The 17,334-nt window shown below is 49.8% G+C and overlaps 2 non-coding genes and 4 pseudogenes across 2 annotated transcripts; all 6 read right to left on the reverse strand.

Moving 5' to 3' along the window:
- Positions 1-2,440: 2,440 nt before the first annotated feature.
- On the reverse strand, positions 2,441-2,543 carry LOC131738543 (U2 spliceosomal RNA; annotated as a pseudogene).
- Positions 2,544-3,142: 599 nt separating this feature from the next.
- LOC131739220 (U2 spliceosomal RNA) lies at positions 3,143-3,333 on the reverse strand. The gene has a single exon (XR_009330387.1). It is a non-coding gene; the product is annotated as a U2 spliceosomal RNA (small nuclear RNA).
- A 593-nt stretch (positions 3,334-3,926) lies between these two features.
- LOC131738635 (U2 spliceosomal RNA) lies at positions 3,927-4,081 on the reverse strand (annotated as a pseudogene).
- A 4,997-nt stretch (positions 4,082-9,078) lies between these two features.
- LOC131738544 (U2 spliceosomal RNA) lies at positions 9,079-9,181 on the reverse strand (annotated as a pseudogene).
- A 582-nt stretch (positions 9,182-9,763) lies between these two features.
- Positions 9,764-9,954, reverse strand: LOC131738892 (U2 spliceosomal RNA). The gene has a single exon (XR_009330060.1). It is a non-coding gene; the product is annotated as a U2 spliceosomal RNA (small nuclear RNA).
- A 572-nt stretch (positions 9,955-10,526) lies between these two features.
- LOC131738675 (U2 spliceosomal RNA) lies at positions 10,527-10,681 on the reverse strand (annotated as a pseudogene).
- Positions 10,682-17,334: the final 6,653 nt, after the last annotated feature.

Consider the following 17,334-nt stretch of genomic DNA (forward strand, 5'->3'; position numbering starts at 1 on the left):
CCAACCGCTTCTCCCTGTAGAACGCTCTGTAGACCTCCGCTAAATGGACTTTTAGCGTGTCCCAAAAAAGATGGTAATACTCACCCGGGATGCCATCTGGACCTGGCGTCTTACCGGTGTTCATGGTCTTTACCGCCTGGGTGAGCTCCTCCAGCGTGAGTTCTGGGTCCTTCTCCTCCTCCTCCTCGTCCCGCACTGAGTCAGGCTCCAACTGGCTCAGGAACCACTCTATCAGGGTGTCATCTGTAGCTTTGATGTTATACAGGTCCCTATAGAAGTTCTCTACCACTTTTTTCACTCCCTCACTATCCTCTACTATCCTCCCCCTGCTGTCGAGCATGGAGGACATCAAGTGCCGCTTCTCCCTCGTTTTCTGGAAGAAGAAGCGAGTACACTTTTCGTCTTCCTCCATTTTTTGCACTTTTGCATTGTGCATGACCTTTCGTTGTTCCTCCCTACAAAGCACTGAAAGATCTAGCTTGGTCTGGGCTATCTCGTCGCTTACAGGGAACCCCCGAAGCTGAAGCAGGCTCAGACGCTGGAGGGCAGCATTCAGGTATTTATATTTGGCCCTCCTTTCTTTTGCTTTCCTCTTGCCTGCTGCTATGAAATAACCCTTAGTTCTCATTTTGACCATCTCCCACCACTCTATAGGGGAGTTGAATAGGTCACGCAAAGTGGTCCACTCAACAAGCCTGCTCTTATAGGCTGCAGCTATGGAGGGGTCATCGAGTAAGGAGGTGTTTAATTTCCAGACCCCTGACCCCATCTGGGAGGTCTGAGGGACCTGCAATGTTACCTGCAGGAGCCTATGGTCAGAGAAGAAGACGGCCTGGGTGTCTACTGCCGTCTTCGTAAGGGAGCTGGTATGCAGGACGTGATCTATACGGGAGAAGGAGGTCCCAGATGATCTCACCCAGGTAAAGGGAGGCACCAGGTCCTTACCTGCATCACACAGGGAGAAATCAGATATTACGGAGGACAAAACTCTACTAGAGCGGTCGTTGCGTGGCCTGCTCCGGTCTACGTCCCTCAGAGCACAATTGAAGTCACCTGACACGATGACGGGTACGTTCCCCAGCAGGAGTGGACGCAGCTGTGGAAAAAATTGAACTCTTTCGTTTTGGTTAGTGGGTGCGTAGACATTGACCAGTCTGAGGGGAGTGTTGTTGTATGTCACATCCACGCTCAGAATTCTACCAGGTTCTACCTCCCTGCTGCTGCGGGAGGTAATAAATGGGTTTTTAAACAGGATACCTACTCCGTCGGCTCTGGCTATGTTGGAGCCCGACCAGAAGGAGTCCCCCAGGGTCCAACTCTCCTTCAGGTTCCTATAATCAGGGCTCGACGAAATACCACACTCCTGCAGAAAGATGAGATCTGCTTTCAAGTTAGCTAGATAGTTTAGTACATCAAATCTTTTTTGTGTCTCCCTGATGCTCCTGACATTAACAGACACACATATCAGGGCCATCAGGGTAGCTAACAAGAAAAGGAGTCGCTGCGTCCACCCCATAGCGACTATGATTGGGAGGTCGGGACACTCTTCCTACTCTTAGCTCTACGCTTGCTTCGAGGGGGCTTGGGCTTATTTGCAACTCCCATCACCCCTGAGAAGGTACTCACTGCTGCCTCGTCCAAGAAGGCACCGTCTTTATATGCACAGTACGTGGAGTTGTTGGGGCTATTCAACTCCCCACAAGGTAAGTCTGGTGGAACTTGCTCAGGGCCCCTCGGAACGTGTGGGTCAGCTTTGTCCTGGGGGGGGGTTATGACAGACAGCATTCTTTGGCTGTTACCGTCTGTTGAATTGGAGCTGTTAGCAGACTTCTGGCTTACCGCGTCCAGGGGTATTCCCATGTCCTCCAGTGCTGTATCTAGGAGGACCTCTAGGGGGCCCCTGGTTTTGCCCATACAAGGGAGGGGGTCAAGGATGCTTTGAAGGGAGGCCCTTCGCTTGAAGAGGGTCATTGCTACCGAGGTACTGCTGGTCAGGGAAGGTGTTGACCCCGACCTCTCCCTCGGTGCATTAGTGAACACCTCTTCTGCGAGGTGTGCTAGGGTTTGTGCCAACGACTGGGAAGGCTGGCTGGGGATGCCCTGGCTGGCTGCTACCTGCCCACTAGGCGGCAGTGTAGCCGTCCCACTCGCCTCCGTCTCTGCCTGCGAGGGCAAGACTGGGGACTTTGTGTGGACATTAGCTGGTTTTGGATCTATGGGGGCCACCTGCAACTTGCTGTCTTTGATCCTGATCTTCTTTCTTTTCCCCCCCTCGTCTCTACCCTTTCTTTTCCCCACCCTCTGCTGGTTCTTCACTCCCTTCCCCTCCTTCTCACTCTCACTTTCACTGTCGCTTTCGCTTTCCTCCCCCACGGACTCAATCCTTATGGCGTCATAACGAGAGCCGAGGGGGAGTGCTGGCGCTGAGAGGGCCCTACTCAGGGGGGGGCCGCTGCTGGGTCCCCTGATAGGGGACGTATCAGATATTAAACTGATAAGAACAGATACTACACTTGATCTTAGCCAAAAGGCCGAGAAGCGATGGCGACTTGGCCCTTGCCCGGGGCCCCCCAGCCCGGACGGCACAGGGGGATTCAAAGGTGGGTGCAAAATTTCAACCACAAGCAGACCCCAAAAAAACGGGCTGCTGCTTCCAGAGGGGAAATGTGCAATTTAAGCAGGAGAAAACAAAACAAAGCAAAAACACACACATAACACCAAAAACAAAACATAAACTGGCGGAGTGCGTCTTACAAATAGTCATGCCAAGCTGCTATGCTGTGCAAGGTGCCTTGGGTAACTACAACTGTGCCTCGCTGGCTGGCTGGCTTGCTAAGAAGGTCCTGGCATAGGGACATGTTCCACCACACTTGTCTGGTTAGCTGCATGCTCCCAGGAAACAAACTGCTGCTGTCTACATCATCACCACATGTGAATAAAAGAAAGAAAGACAGCAAGAAAGAAAGAGAGAAAGAAAGAGAGAAAGAGAGAAAGAAAGAGAGAAAGAAAGAAAGAGAGAAAGAAAAAAAAAAGAAGTAAAACGGCGGGAAAACTTGCATCAACACTGGCACTCTCCCTCCAGCAGGGGTAGACAAAATGCTCACAGGAGAGATCCTGATCTGACTTTGACCAACGTTAGAGAAAGGTGTGCACCGTTCCCGGAGGTACTGCAATACCGGGCCGATGCGTGGAGTGGACGGAGCAAGCCCCTTTTCCATCTCCCGATTCCAAAAATCAATTTAATATATGGTCCCCTGATAGGGGACGTATCAGATATTAAACTGATAAGAACAGATACTACACTTGATCTTAGCCAAAAGGCCGAGAAGCGATGGCGACTTGGCCCTTGCCCGGGGCCCCCCAGCCCGGACGGCACAGGGGGATTCAAAGGTGGGTGCAAAATTTCAAGCACAAGCAGACCCCAAAAAAACGGGCTGCTGCTTCCAGAGGGGAAATGTGCAATTTAAGCAGGAGGAAACAAAACAAAGCAAAAACACACACATAACACCAAAAACAAAACATAAACTGGCGGAGTGCGTCTTACAAATAGTCATGCCAAGCTGCTATGCTGTGCAAGGTGCCTTGGGTAACTACAACTGTGCCTCGCTGGCTGGCTGGCTTGCTAAGAAGGTCCTGGCATAGGGACATGTTCCACCACACTTGTCTGGTTAGCTGCATGCTCCCAGGAAACAACCTGCTGCTGTCTACATCATCACCACATGTGAATAAAAGAAAGAAAGACAGCAAGAAAGAAAGAGAGAAAGAAAGAGAGAAAGAGAGAAAGAAAGAAAGAGAGAAAGAGAGAAAGAAAAAAAAGAAGTAAAACGGCGGGAAAACTTGCATCAACACTGGCACTCTCCCTCCAGCAGGGGTAGACAAAATGCTCACAGGAGAGATCCAGATCTGACTTTGACCAACGTTAGAGAAAGGTGTGCACCGTTCCCGGAGGTACTGCAATACCGGGCCGATGCGTGGAGTGGACGGAGCAAGCCCCTGTTCCATCTCCCCATTCCAAAAATCAATTTAATATATGGTCCCCTGATAGGGGACGTATCAGATATTAATACTCTTTTATTGAGATTTTACATTTTTTTACATTTACACCCATTCGTTTTTTCATTCATTTTACATTTCTTTTAAAGATGACATTCATGCATACAGACATACATTTTGTTTTAAAAGCATTTAAAATACATTTAAAAACACCAAGACAATTGTGCTTTGTACATGGTTAAAACAGACACAGATTAAAATCAACATGAAAAAAACCTGTGCTGTTTTAAAAGTGACTGGAAAAAAAGAACCATCTATAAAAAACCAGTGCTTGTGAGGGCCGGGGAGTGCTCTCTAAAAGGTTCAAAAGTGAACATAAAACTAGATCTAAAACAGGGACAGGGGAAAAGGGACAGTGTATAAAACAGTGAGTTAAAATTCTAAAATTTTAAAACACTTAAAATGTAACTTTTAATAGTTTACATTAAAAATCTTAAAGATACATAAAACAAAACAAAACAAAATCAAATAAAACATTCAACGTAAATCAAATAAAAGTCCATAAAACTGAAACAAAAGACTACATAAAACCAGGGCACCGTTGAAAAACGGTCATGCCAGCTAAAAAGGGCGGAATGCTGGCATGACAAAATAAATAAAAGGCTTAGCGGTGCCCCGTAGTCCCGCTCCTAGGAGCTAGCGGTTCCAGTTTTTTCCTTTATTCCATCTTCACGTCCTGAAGTCCGGCGATCCTCCACTCCGCGCAGGCCTTGTCCTTCCCGAGGGTCCGCATGTCCAGAATTACAAAGTCCTTGATAAGAGTTTGTGCCCTTCTGGTCGTGGTGATAGTGTCTAGCTCCTGCTTGTGATAGACACAGACGTTACGGCCTTCCCACAGGATCTGCTTGACAACATTGATGACACGCCAAACGCACTTAGCTGTGCTGGTAGTGATTCCTCCCGCAGGCCCATAGAGCACAGTCTCAGCGGTCATCTTGGCCATGTCAGCAAACCTGTTTAGGAAGACAGAGACAGAGAGCCAGACACTGCCAGCCACATCACACTCCCAGAAGATATGGGCTGGTGTTTCTCTCTTGCGGCACTTTGCATAGGGGCATGTTTCTACTTGGGCTAGTCCCCTCCTGAACATGAACGCTCGAGTGGGGAGTGCACTGTGGACGGTGTTCCATGCTATATCCTTCTGGACATTACTGAGGCAGCTGTGAGACACATTCTCCCAGATTTTTTGGCTTTGGGTGAGGGAGAAAGTAGCTACTTTTTCAATTTCCTGGGAACCGGCAAGATATTTAGTTACAGCCTTGTATTCCCAGGAGGCCAATTTTGCTTTATCTAAGCCCAATTTATATATAGTGTCCCTTAAGGTTCTAAAATACAATGGGGGGTCCCAGGAGTACGGCACGGTGTTATCAATAGTGCAGAGGCCCAAGGCCCTGAGACAGGTGGCAAAATAGAAACGATTCATGTAACATACCTTCCTGTCCAGGGCCTGGATGTTCTTGATAGTTTGCGTGAGCCCCTGCACTCGGGTGAGCTGCACAACGTCCGGGACCCCCTTACCTCCCTTCTTGTCGGCTTTACACAGGGTGGCTCGCTTTACCCTCTCCATCTTGCTGCCCCAGATAAAGCGGTGGATAATGCGGTCCACCACTTTTTTGGTGGTCCTGTCTGGGGGAAAGATTTTTCCTACATAAGAGAGGATGGGGAACAGTATAGACTTGGTTATTAATACTTTACCAGTCATTGTTAAGGATCTTGTGCTCCACCGCCAATCTTTTTACGGACCTGGTTAATGGCCGCCGTCCAGCTCTGGGCCCCCGAGCTATTGTTCTCGAAAATGAGGCCCAGAATCTTGATTTTGTCCTTTTTGACAGGGTACATGTCCGACAGTTCCCTATCTACCTGCCAATTTTTAGACACGTAGACTTCGCTCTTGGACTTATTAATCACTGCCCCGGTCGCCGTGCAGTACTTCTCAAGGATATTACTAATCCGAGGTACCGACGATGTGTTGGTGCAAATGAGTGACACATCGTCCATATATGCTGTTGTTTTGACCTGGACCCCGTTGGATCCAGGCAGCTGGAAACCAGTTATATTGGTATCCCTACGAATTGCCGGCAGGAGGGGTTCAATGCACACGACATATAGCAGTGGGGATAGTGGGCAACCCTGTCTGACCCCTGACTGGATAGATATTTTACCAGTCAGGTGCCTGTTCACCAAGACTCGGGTACTAATGTTTGTATAGATGGTTTTAACCCACTCCCTAAGTCCAGGAGCGAATTTCATCTGGTCCATCACTTTGTACATATATTCATGGCTTACCCTATCGAACGCCTTCTCCTGGTCAAGGTTGAACAGGCAGAGGGGATGGTTCCGTTCTCTAGAATAAGCCAGAATGTCCCTTGTTAACATTAAAATATCCGTGATGGACCTCCCTGGGACGCCACAAGCCTGGTCGGGGCCAATGACCAAAGGGAGGTGTACTTGTAGCCGGAGCATCAGAGCTTTGGCTAGTATCTTGTAATCCACGCAAAGGAGGCTGATTGGGCGCCAATTCCGTAGATCTTTAACTTCCCCTTTCTTATGAAGGAGAGTAATTACACTCTCCCGCATAGAAGGGCCCAACCGCTTCTCCCTGTAGAACGCTCTGTAGACCTCCGCTAAATGGACTTTTAGCGTGTCCCAAAAAAGATGGTAATACTCACCCGGGATGCCATCTGGACCTGGCGTCTTACCGGTGTTCATGGTCTTAACCGCCTGGGTGAGCTCCTCCAGCGTGAGTTCTGGGTCCTTCTCCTCCTCCTCCTCGTCCCGCACTGAGTCAGGCTCCAACTGGCTCAGGAACCACTCTATCAGGGTGTCATCTGTAGCTTTGATGTTATACAGGTCCCTATAGAAGTTCTCTACCACTTTTTTCACTCCCTCACTATCCTCTACTATCCTCCCCCTGCTGTCGAGCATGGAGGACATCAAGTGCCGCTTCTCCCTCGTTTTCTGGAAGAAGAAGCGAGTACACTTTTCGTCTTCCTCCATTTTTTGCACTTTTGCATTGTGCATGACCTTTCGTTGTTCCTCCCTACAAAGCACTGAAAGATCTAGCTTGGTCTGGGCTATCTCGTCGCTTACAGGGAACCCCCGAAGCTGAAGCAGGCTCAGACGCTGGAGGGCAGCATTCAGGTATTTATATTTGGCCCTCCTTTCTTTTGCTTTCCTCTTGCCTGCTGCTATGAAATAACCCTTAGTTCTCATTTTGACCATCTCCCACCACTCTATAGGGGAGTTGAATAGGTCACGCAAAGTGGTCCACTCAACAAGCCTGCTCTTATAGGCTGCAGCTATGGAGGGGTCATCGAGTAAGGAGGTGTTTAATTTCCAGACCCCTGACCCCATCTGGGAGGTCTGAGGGACCTGCAATGTTACCTGCAGGAGCCTATGGTCAGAGAAGAAGACGGCCTGGGTGTCTACTGCCGTCTTCGTAAGGGAGCTGGTATGCAGGACGTGATCTATACGGGAGAAGGAGGTCCCAGATGAGCTCACCCAGGTAAAGGGAGGCACCAGGTCCTTACCTGCATCACACAGGGAGAAATCAGATATTACGGAGGACAAAACTCTACTAGAGCGGTCGTTGCGTGGCCTGCTCCGGTCTACGTCCCTCAGAGCACAATTGAAGTCACCTGACACGATGACGGGTACGTTCCCCAGCAGGAGTGGACGCAGCTGTGGAAAAAATTGAACTCTTTCGTTTTGGTTAGTGGGTGCGTAGACATTGACCAGTCTGAGGGGAGTGTTGTTGTATGTCACATCCACGCTCAGAATTCTACCAGGTTCTACCTCCCTGCTGCTGCGGGAGGTAATAAATGGGTTTTTAAACAGGATACCTACTCCGTCGGCTCTGGCTATGTTGGAGCCCGACCAGAAGGAGTCCCCCAGGGTCCAACTCTCCTTCAGGTTCCTATAATCAGGGCTCGACGAAATACCACACTCCTGCAGAAAGATGAGATCTGCTTTCAAGTTAGCTAGATAGTTTAGTACATCAAATCTTTTTTGTGTCTCCCTGATGCTCCTGACATTAACAGACACACATATCAGGGCCATCAGGGTAGCTAACAAGAAAAGGAGTCGCTGCGTCCACCCCATAGCGACTATGATTGGGAGGTCGGGACACTCTTCCTACTCTTAGCTCTACGCTTGCTTCGAGGGGGCTTGGGCTTATTTGCAACTCCCATCACCCCTGAGAAGGTACTCACTGCTGCCTCGTCCAAGAAGGCACCGTCTTTATATGCACAGTACGTGGAGTTGTTGGGGCTATTCAACTCCCCACAAGGTAAGTCTGGTGGAACTTGCTCAGGGCCCCTCGGAACGTGTGGGTCAGCTTTGTCCTGGGGGGGGGTTATGACAGACAGCATTCTTTGGCTGTTACCGTCTGTTGAATTGGAGCTGTTAGCAGACTTCTGGCTTACCGCGTCCAGGGGTATTCCCATGTCCTCCAGTGCTGTATCTAGGAGGACCTCTAGGGGGCCCCTGGTTTTGCCCATACAAGGGAGGGGGTCAAGGATGCTTTGAAGGGAGGCCCTTCGCTTGAAGAGGGTCATTGCTACCGAGGTACTGCTGGTCAGGGAAGGTGTTGACCCCGACCTCTCCCTCGGTGCATTAGTGAACACCTCTTCTGCGAGGTGTGCTAGGGTTTGTGCCAACGACTGGGAAGGCTGGCTGGGGATGCCCTGGCTGGCTGCTACCTGCCCACTAGGCGGCAGTGTAGCCGTCCCACTCGCCTCCGTCTCTGCCTGCGAGGGCAAGACTGGGGACTTTGTGTGGACATTAGCTGGTTTTGGATCTATGGGGGCCACCTGCAACTTGCTGTCTTTGATCCTGATCTTCTTTCTTTTCCCCCCCTCGTCTCTACCCTTTCTTTTCCCCACCCTCTGCTGGTTCTTCACTCCCTTCCCCTCCTTCTCACTCTCACTTTCACTGTCGCTTTTGCTTTCCTCCCCCACGGACTCAATCCTTATGGCGTCATAACGAGAGCCGAGGGGGAGTGCTGGCGCTGAGAGGGCCCTACTCAGGGGGGGGCCGCTGCTGGGTCCCCTGATAGGGGACGTATCAGATATTAAACTGATAAGAACAGATACTACACTTGATCTTAGCCAAAAGGCCGAGAAGCGATGGCGACTTGGCCCTTGCCCGGGGCCCCCCAGCCCGGACGGCACAGGGGGATTCAAAGGTGGGTGCAAAATTTCAACCACAAGCAGACCCCAAAAAAACGGGCTGCTGCTTCCAGAGGGGAAATGTGCAATTTAAGCAGGAGAAAACAAAACAAAGCAAAAACACACACATAACACCAAAAACAAAACATAAACTGGCGGAGTGCGTCTTACAAATAGTCATGCCAAGCTGCTATGCTGTGCAAGGTGCCTTGGGTAACTACAACTGTGCCTCGCTGGCTGGCTGGCTTGCTAAGAAGGTCCTGGCATAGGGACATGTTCCACCACACTTGTCTGGTTAGCTGCATGCTCCCAGGAAACAACCTGCTGCTGTCTACATCATCACCACATGTGAATAAAAGAAAGAAAGACAGCAAGAAAGAAAGAGAGAAAGAAAGAGAGAAAGAGAGAAAGAAAGAGAGAAAGAAAGAAAAAGAAGTTAAACGGCGGGAAAACTTGCATCAACACTGGCACTCTCCCTCCAGCAGGGGTAGACAAAATGCTCACAGGAGAGATCCAGATCTGACTTTGACCAACGTTAGAGAAAGGTGTGCACCGTTCCCGGAGGTACTGCAATACCGGGCCGATGCGTGGAGTGGACGGAGCAAGCCCCTGTTCCATCTCCCGATTCCAAAAATCAATTTAATATATGGTCCCCTGATAGGGGACGTATCAGATATTAAACTGATAAGAACAGATACTACACTTGATCTTAGCCAAAAGGCCGAGAAGCGATGGCGACTTGGCCCTTGCCCGGGGCCCCCCAGCCCGGACGGCACAGGGGGATTCAAAGGTGGGTGCAAAATTCCAAGCACAAGCAGACCCCCAAAAAACGGGCTGCTGCTTCCAGAGGGGAAATGTGCAATTTAAGCAGGAGAAAACAAAACAAAGCAAAAACACACACATAACACCAAAAACAAAACATAAACTGGCGGAGTGCGTCTTACAAATAGTCATGCCAAGCTGCTATGCTGTGCAAGGTGCCTTGGTAACTAAAACTGTGCCTCGCTGGCTGGCTGGCTTGCTAAGAAGGTCCTGGCATAGGGACATGTTCCACCACACTTGTCTGGTTAGCTGCATGCTCCCAGGAAACAAACTGCTGCTGTCTACATCATCACCACATGTGAATAAAAGAAAGAAAGAAAGCAAGAAAGAAAGAGAAAGAAAGAGAGAAAGAAAGAGAGAAAGAAAAAAAAAAGAAGTAAAACGGCGGGAAAACTTGCATCAACACTGGCACTCTCCCTCCAGCAGGGGTAGACAAAATGCTCACAGGAGAGATCCAGATCTGACTTTGACCAACGTTAGAGAAAGGTGTGCACCGTTCCCGGAGGTACTGCAATACCGGGCCGATGCGTGGAGTGGACGGAGCAAGCCCCTGTTCCATCTCCCGATTCCAAAAATCAATTTAATATATGGTCCCCTGATAGGGGACGTATCAGATATTAATACTCTTTTATTGAGATTTTACATTTTTTACATTTACACCCATTCGTTTTTTCATTCATTTTACATTTCTTTTAAAGATGACATTCATGCATACAGACATACATTTTGTTTTAAAAGCATTTAAAATACATTTAAAAACACCAAGACAATTGTGCTTTGTACATGGTTAAAACAGACACAGATTAAAATCAACATGAAAAAAACCTGTGCTGTTTTAAAAGTGACTGGAAAAAAAGAACCATCTATAAAAAACCAGTGCTTGTGAGGGCCGGGGAGTGCTCTCTAAAAAAGTGAACATAAACCTAGATCTAAAACAGGGACAGGGGAAAAGGGACAGTGTATAAACAGTGAGTTAAAATTCTAAAATTTTAAAACACTTAAAATGTAACTTTTAATAGTTTACATTAAAAATCTTAAAGATACATAAAACAAAACAAAACAAAATCAAATAAAACATTCAAATTAAATCAAAGGTCCATAAAACTGAAACAAAAAGACTACATAAAACCAGGGCACCGTTGAAAAACGGTCATGCCAGCTAAAAAGGGCGGAATGCTGGCATGACAAAATAAATAAAAGGCTTAGCGGTGCCCCGTAGTCCCGCTCCTAGGAGCTAGCGGTTCCAGTTTTTTCCTTTATTCCATCTTCACGTCCTGAAGTCCGGCGATCCTCCACTCCGCGCAGGCCTTGTCCTTCCCGAGGGTCCGGATGTCCAGAATTACAAAGTCCTTGATAAGAGTTTGTGCCCTTCTGGTCGTGGTGATAGTGTCTAGCTCCTGCTTGTGATAGACACAGACGTTACGGCCTTCCCACAGGATCTGCTTGACAACATTGATGACACGCCAAACGCACTTAGCTGTGCTGGTAGTGATTCCTCCCGCAGGCCCATAGAGCACAGTCTCAGCGGTCATCTTGGCCGTGTCAGCAAACCTGTTTAGGAAGACAGAGACAGAGAGCCAGACACTGCCAGCCACATCACACTCCCAGAAGATATGGGCTGGTGTTTCTCTCTTGCGGCACTTTGCATAGGGGCATGTTTCTACTTGGGCTAGTCCCCTCCTGAACATGAACGCTCGAGTGGGGAGTGCACTGTGGACGGTGTTCCATGCTATATCCTTCTGGACATTACTGAGGCAGCTGTGAGACACATTCTCCCAGATTTTTTGGCTTTGGGTGAGGGAGAAAGTAGCTACTTTTTCAATTTCCTGGGAACCGGCAAGATGTTTAGTTACAGCCTTGTATTCCCAGGAGGCCAATTTTGCTTTATCTAAGCCCAATTTATATATAGTGTCCCTTAAGGTTCTATAATACAATGGGGGGTCCCAGGAGTACGGCACGGTGTTATCAATAGTGCAGAGGCCCAAGGCCCTGAGACAGGTGGCAAAATAGAAACGATTCATGTAACATACCTTCCTGTCCAGGGCCTGGATGTTCTTGATAGTTTGCGTGAGCCCCTGCACTCGGGTGAGCTGCACAATGTCCGGGACCCCCTACCTCCCTTCTTGTCGGCTTTACTCAGGGTGGCTCGCTTTACCCTCTCCATCTTGCTGCCCCAGATAAAGCGGTGGATAATGCGGTCCACCACTTTTTTGGTGGTCCTGTCTGGGGGAAAGATTTTTCCTACATAAGAGAGGATGGGGAACAGTATAGACTTGGTTATTAATACTCTACCCGTCATTGTTAAGGATCTTGTGCTCCATCCGCCAATCTTTTTACGGACCTGGTTAATGGCCGCCGTCCAGCTCTGGGCCCCCGAGCTATTGTTCTCGAAAATGAGGCCCAGAATCTTGATTTTGTCCTTTTTGACAGGGTACATGTCCGACAGTTCCCTATCTACCTGCCAATTTTTAGACACGTAGACTTCGCTCTTGGACTTATTAATCACTGCCCCGGTCGCCGTGCAGTACTTCTCAAGGATATTACTAATCCGAGGTACCGACGATGTGTTGGTGCAAATGAGTGACACATCGTCCATATATGCTGTTGTTTTGACCTGGACCCCGTTGGATCCAGGCAGCTGGAAACCAGTTATATTGGTATCCCTACGAATTGCCTGCAGGAGGGGTTCAATGCACACGACATATAGCAGTGGGGATAGTGGGCAACCCTGTCTGACCCCTGACTGGATAGATATTTTACCAGTCAGGTGCCTGTTCACCAAGACTCGGGTACTAATGTTTGTATATATGGTTTTAACCCACTCCCTAAGTCCAGGAGCGAATTTCATCTGGTCCATCACTTTGTACATATATTCATGGCTTACCCTATCGAACGCCTTCTCCTGGTCAAGGTTGAACAGGCAGAGGGGATGGTTCCGTTCTCTAGAATAAGCCAAAATGTCCCTTGTTAACATTAAAATATCCGTGATGGACCTCCCTGGGACGCCACAAGCCTGGTCGGGGCCAATGACCAAAGGGAGGTGTACTTGTAGCCGGAGCATCAGAGCTTTGGCTAGTATCTTGTAATCCACGCAAAGGAGGCTGATTGGGCGCCAATTCCGTAGATCTTTAACTTCCCCTTTCTTATGAAGGAGAGTAATTACACTCTCCCGCATAGAAGGGCCCAACCGCTTCTCCCTGTAGACCGCTCTGTAGACCTCCGCTAAATTGACTTTTAGCGTGTCCCAAAAAAGATGGTAATACTCACCCGGGATGCCATCTGGACCTGGCGTCTTACCGGTGTTCATGGTCTTAACCGCCTGGGTGAGCTCCTCCAGCGTGAGTTCTGGGTCCTTCTCCTCCTCCTCGTCGTCCCGCACTGAGTCAGGCTCCAACTGGCTCAGGAACCACTCTATCAGGGTGTCATCTGTAGCTTTGATGTTATACAGGTCCCTATAGAAGTTCTCTACCACTTTTTTCACTCCCTCACTATCCTCTACTATCCTCCCCCTGCTGTCGAGCATGGAGGACATCAAGTGCCGCTTCTCCCTCGTTTTCTGGAAGAAGAAGCGAGTACACTTTTCGTCTTCCTCCATTTTTTGCACTTTTGCATTGTGCATGACCTTTCGTTGTTCCTCCCTACAAAGCATTGAAAGATCTAGCTTGGTCTGGGCTATCTCGTCGCTTACAGGGAACCCCCGAAGCTGAAGCAGGCTCAGACGCTGGAGGGCAGCATTCAGGTATTTATATTTGGCCCTCCTTTCTTTTGCTTTCCTCTTGCCTGCTGCTATGAAATAACCCTTAGTTCTGATTTTGACCATCTCCCACCACTCTATAGGGGAGTTGAATAGGTCACGCAAAGTGGTCCACTCAACAAGCCTGCTCTTATAGGCTGCAGCTATGGAGGGGTCATCGAGTAAGGAGGTGTTTAATTTCCAGACCCCTGACCCCATCTGGGAGGTCTGAGGGACCTGCAATGTTACCTGCAGGAGCCTATGGTCAGAGAAGAAGACGGCCTGGGTGTCTACTGCCGTCTTCGTAAGGAAGCTGGTATGCAGGACGAGATCTATACGGGAGAAGGAGGTCCCAGATGAGCTCACCCAGGTAAAGGGAGGCACCAGGTCCTTACCTGCATCACACAGGGAGAAATCAGATATTACGGAGGACAAAACTCTACTAGAGCGGTCGTTGCGTGGCCTGCTCCGGTCTACGTCCCTCAGAGCACAATTGAAGTCACCTGACACGATGACGGGTACGTTCCCCAGCAGGAGTGGACGCAGCTGTGGAAAAAAATGAACTCTTTCGTTTTGGTTAGTGGGTGCGTAGACATTGACCAGTCTGAGGGGAGTGTTGTTGTATGTCACATCCACGCTCAGAATTCTACCAGGTTCTACCTCCCTGCTGCTGCGGGAGGTAATAAATGGGTTTTTAAACAGGATACCTACTCCGTCGGCTCTGGCTATGTTGGAGCCCGACCAGAAGGAGTCCCCCAGGGTCCAACTCTCCTTCAGGTCCCTATAATCAGGGCTCGACGAAATACCACACTCCTGCAGAAAGATGAGATCTGCTTTCAAGTTATCTAGATAGTTTAGTACATCAAATCTTTTTTGTGTCTCCCTGATGCTCCTGACATTAACAGACACACATATCAGGGCCATCAGGGTAGCTAACAAGAAAAGGAGTCGCTGCGTCCACCCCATAGCGACTATGATTGGGAGGTCGGGACACTCTTCCTACTCTTAGCTCTACGCTTGCTTCGAGGGGGCTTGGGCTTATTTGCAACTCCCATCACCCCTGAGAAGGTACTCACTGCTGCCTCGTCCAAGAAGGCACCGTCTTTATATGCACAGTACGTGGAGTTGTTGGGGCTATTCAACTCCCCACAAGGTAAGTCTGGTGGAACTTGCTCAGGGCCCCTCGGAACGTGTGGGTCAGCTTTGTCCTGGGGGGGGGTTATGACAGACAGCATTCTTTGGCTGTTACCGTCTGTTGAATTGGGGCTGTTAGCAGACTTCTGGCTTACCGCGTCCAGGGGTATTCCCATGTCCTCCAGTGCTGTATCTAGGAGGACCTCTAGGGGGCCCCTGGTTTTGCCCATACAAGGGAGGGGGTCAAGGATGCTTTGAAGGGAGGCCCTTCGCTTGAAGAGGGTCATTGCTACCGAGGTACTGCTGGTCAGGGAAGGTGTTGACCCCGACCTCTCCCTCGGTGCATTAGTGAACACCTCTTCTGCGAGGTGTGCTAGGGTTTGTGCCAACGACTGGGAAGGCTGGCTGGGGATGCCCTGGCTGGCTGCTACCTGCCCACTAGGCGGCAGTGTAGCCGTCCCACTCGCCTCCATCTCTGCCTGCGAGGGCAAGACTGGGGACTTTGTGTGGACATTAGCTGGTTTTGGATCTATGGGGGCCACCTGCAACTTGCTGTCTTTGATCCTGATCTTCTTTCTTTTCCCCCCCTCGTCTCTACCCTTTCTTTTCCCCACCCTCTGCTGGTTCTTCACTCCCTTCCCCTCCTTCTCACTCTCACTTTCACTGTCGCTTTCGCTTTCCTCCCCCACGGACTCAATCCTTATGGCGTCATAACGAGAGCCGAGGGGGAGTGCTGGCGCTGAGAGGGCCCTACTCAGGGGGGGGGCGCTGCTGGGTCCGGGCTCCCTCCCTGCCTCGTGTTCTGCATCAGAGGAGCTACTGGAGGAGCTAGTGGAGTGGCTGTTGTAATCTCTCTCTGGGCTGGGGGAAGGGGTCCTCGTAAAACGGGACATGTCTCGGGGGCGGGGGGGTGAGGGGGGTGCTGGTGATGATGGTGGTGCTGGAGTCTGGGTCTTGGATACTGTTGGTGGTGATGTGGACTGATCTTTGTTACTTGCTCCCTCTTCCTGCTCAGGCCTAGGCTTGTTCGTGTTTGCCTTGCTGGCTCTGGCCATGTTGGCATAGGAAGAGGGGCAGTCCTTAAACAGGTGCCCCTTCTTTCCACACAAATTGCACTGCCTCTCTTCTCTGCAGTGGCTGGTCTCGTGGGGGGCGCCGCAGTTCCTGAACTTGACTACAGTACACGCGGCCGCCAGGTGTCCTAATTCCCCACATTTCCTGCAGAGTTTTGGCATCCCATTATAGAATACCAGCCCTCTGTTGGGCCCTAACACTATGGAGTTTGGAATGTGGCGGACGCCTCCAATGCCCGATGGATCAACATTAAGGCGTACCAGCCACTTTCTGGCTCCTGTCCAAACCCCATCTTCATCTGTAATTTTCCTCCCTTCTGATGACACCCTCCCATAGCGGTTAAGCCATGTTGTAATATCATAGTCGCTAACAGCCTCATTGAAAAATTGGACAGTAACAACTTTCATTTCTCTGTCTGTCAGTGCATCCACACAAAATTCTTTGTATGGAGCGAGATATTTATTCTCCCCCCAAAAGGACCACATTTCTTGTAACTTTTGGGGGTTCCTAAAACTGACCTCAAACACTTCCTTAAGCCCTGGCAATTTCACCAAACAATTCAAGTCAGAAGGGGAAAAACCCATACCCCTCTGAAGAATGGTCCGGCTGAACTCCAGTCTCGTCAGTCCTGGTTCCGTTTCATCTTGCTGGGTCCTTGTGAAGCGCACCGCATTGTGCCTCCTGGTCTCCTGGGTTGTCCGGAACGACATCCTTCAGCTGGCTCCTCCGATTGGGGTGGGAGAAGCCTCTGGATGTCCGGGTTGTCTCTCTCTACGGAAAAGAAACAACGTAAGCAGCAAATCTGGGCAGTTGAAGGAACTATTACTTTAGTCCCTGAGGAGATGGTCGCCTCGCAAGAGGGACCCCCTCCCCAGGTGAACGGTGTCCTTCCCTGGCGGAGTAGGGGGCGCTGCTTGGCACCGAGACCACGTAGGAAGAATCGTGGCTGTGACGCCTCCTCGGGGTCCGGGGCCGCCCTCTGCTCCTCCCAGATGGCGCCCTCTGCTGGGCGCCTGCTGCTCTCTCGGTCTGGATCTCGATTACAATCAAGGGCTGGGGATGAGGTCGTCTAGGTCATCAAAGGGTCCTCAAAGGTCGTCTGGATGGTAGGTCCTCCTTCTCTCTAACTCCAGGAACGTCTGGAAAAGCCGGAACCGCCTGAAAAAGAAAAAAACTGCTCTCAACAGTCAACAAAATCTTGAAAGACCCTCGGCCTGGATTGGGCAAGCCAAAACCAGACTGAGCATTAGTCTTCCAAAAAGTTGCCGAGCTGAAGAAAGCCAGTCAAAAATAAAAAAAAATTCTGTTCCTCCTCACCCGAACAAACCTCTCACAGACCCTCGGAGGGAG

This window comes from Acipenser ruthenus, chromosome 10 (assembly GCF_902713425.1).
Source record: "Acipenser ruthenus chromosome 10, fAciRut3.2 maternal haplotype, whole genome shotgun sequence".
In the NCBI taxonomy this organism is placed as follows: domain Eukaryota; kingdom Metazoa; phylum Chordata; class Actinopteri; order Acipenseriformes; family Acipenseridae; genus Acipenser; species Acipenser ruthenus.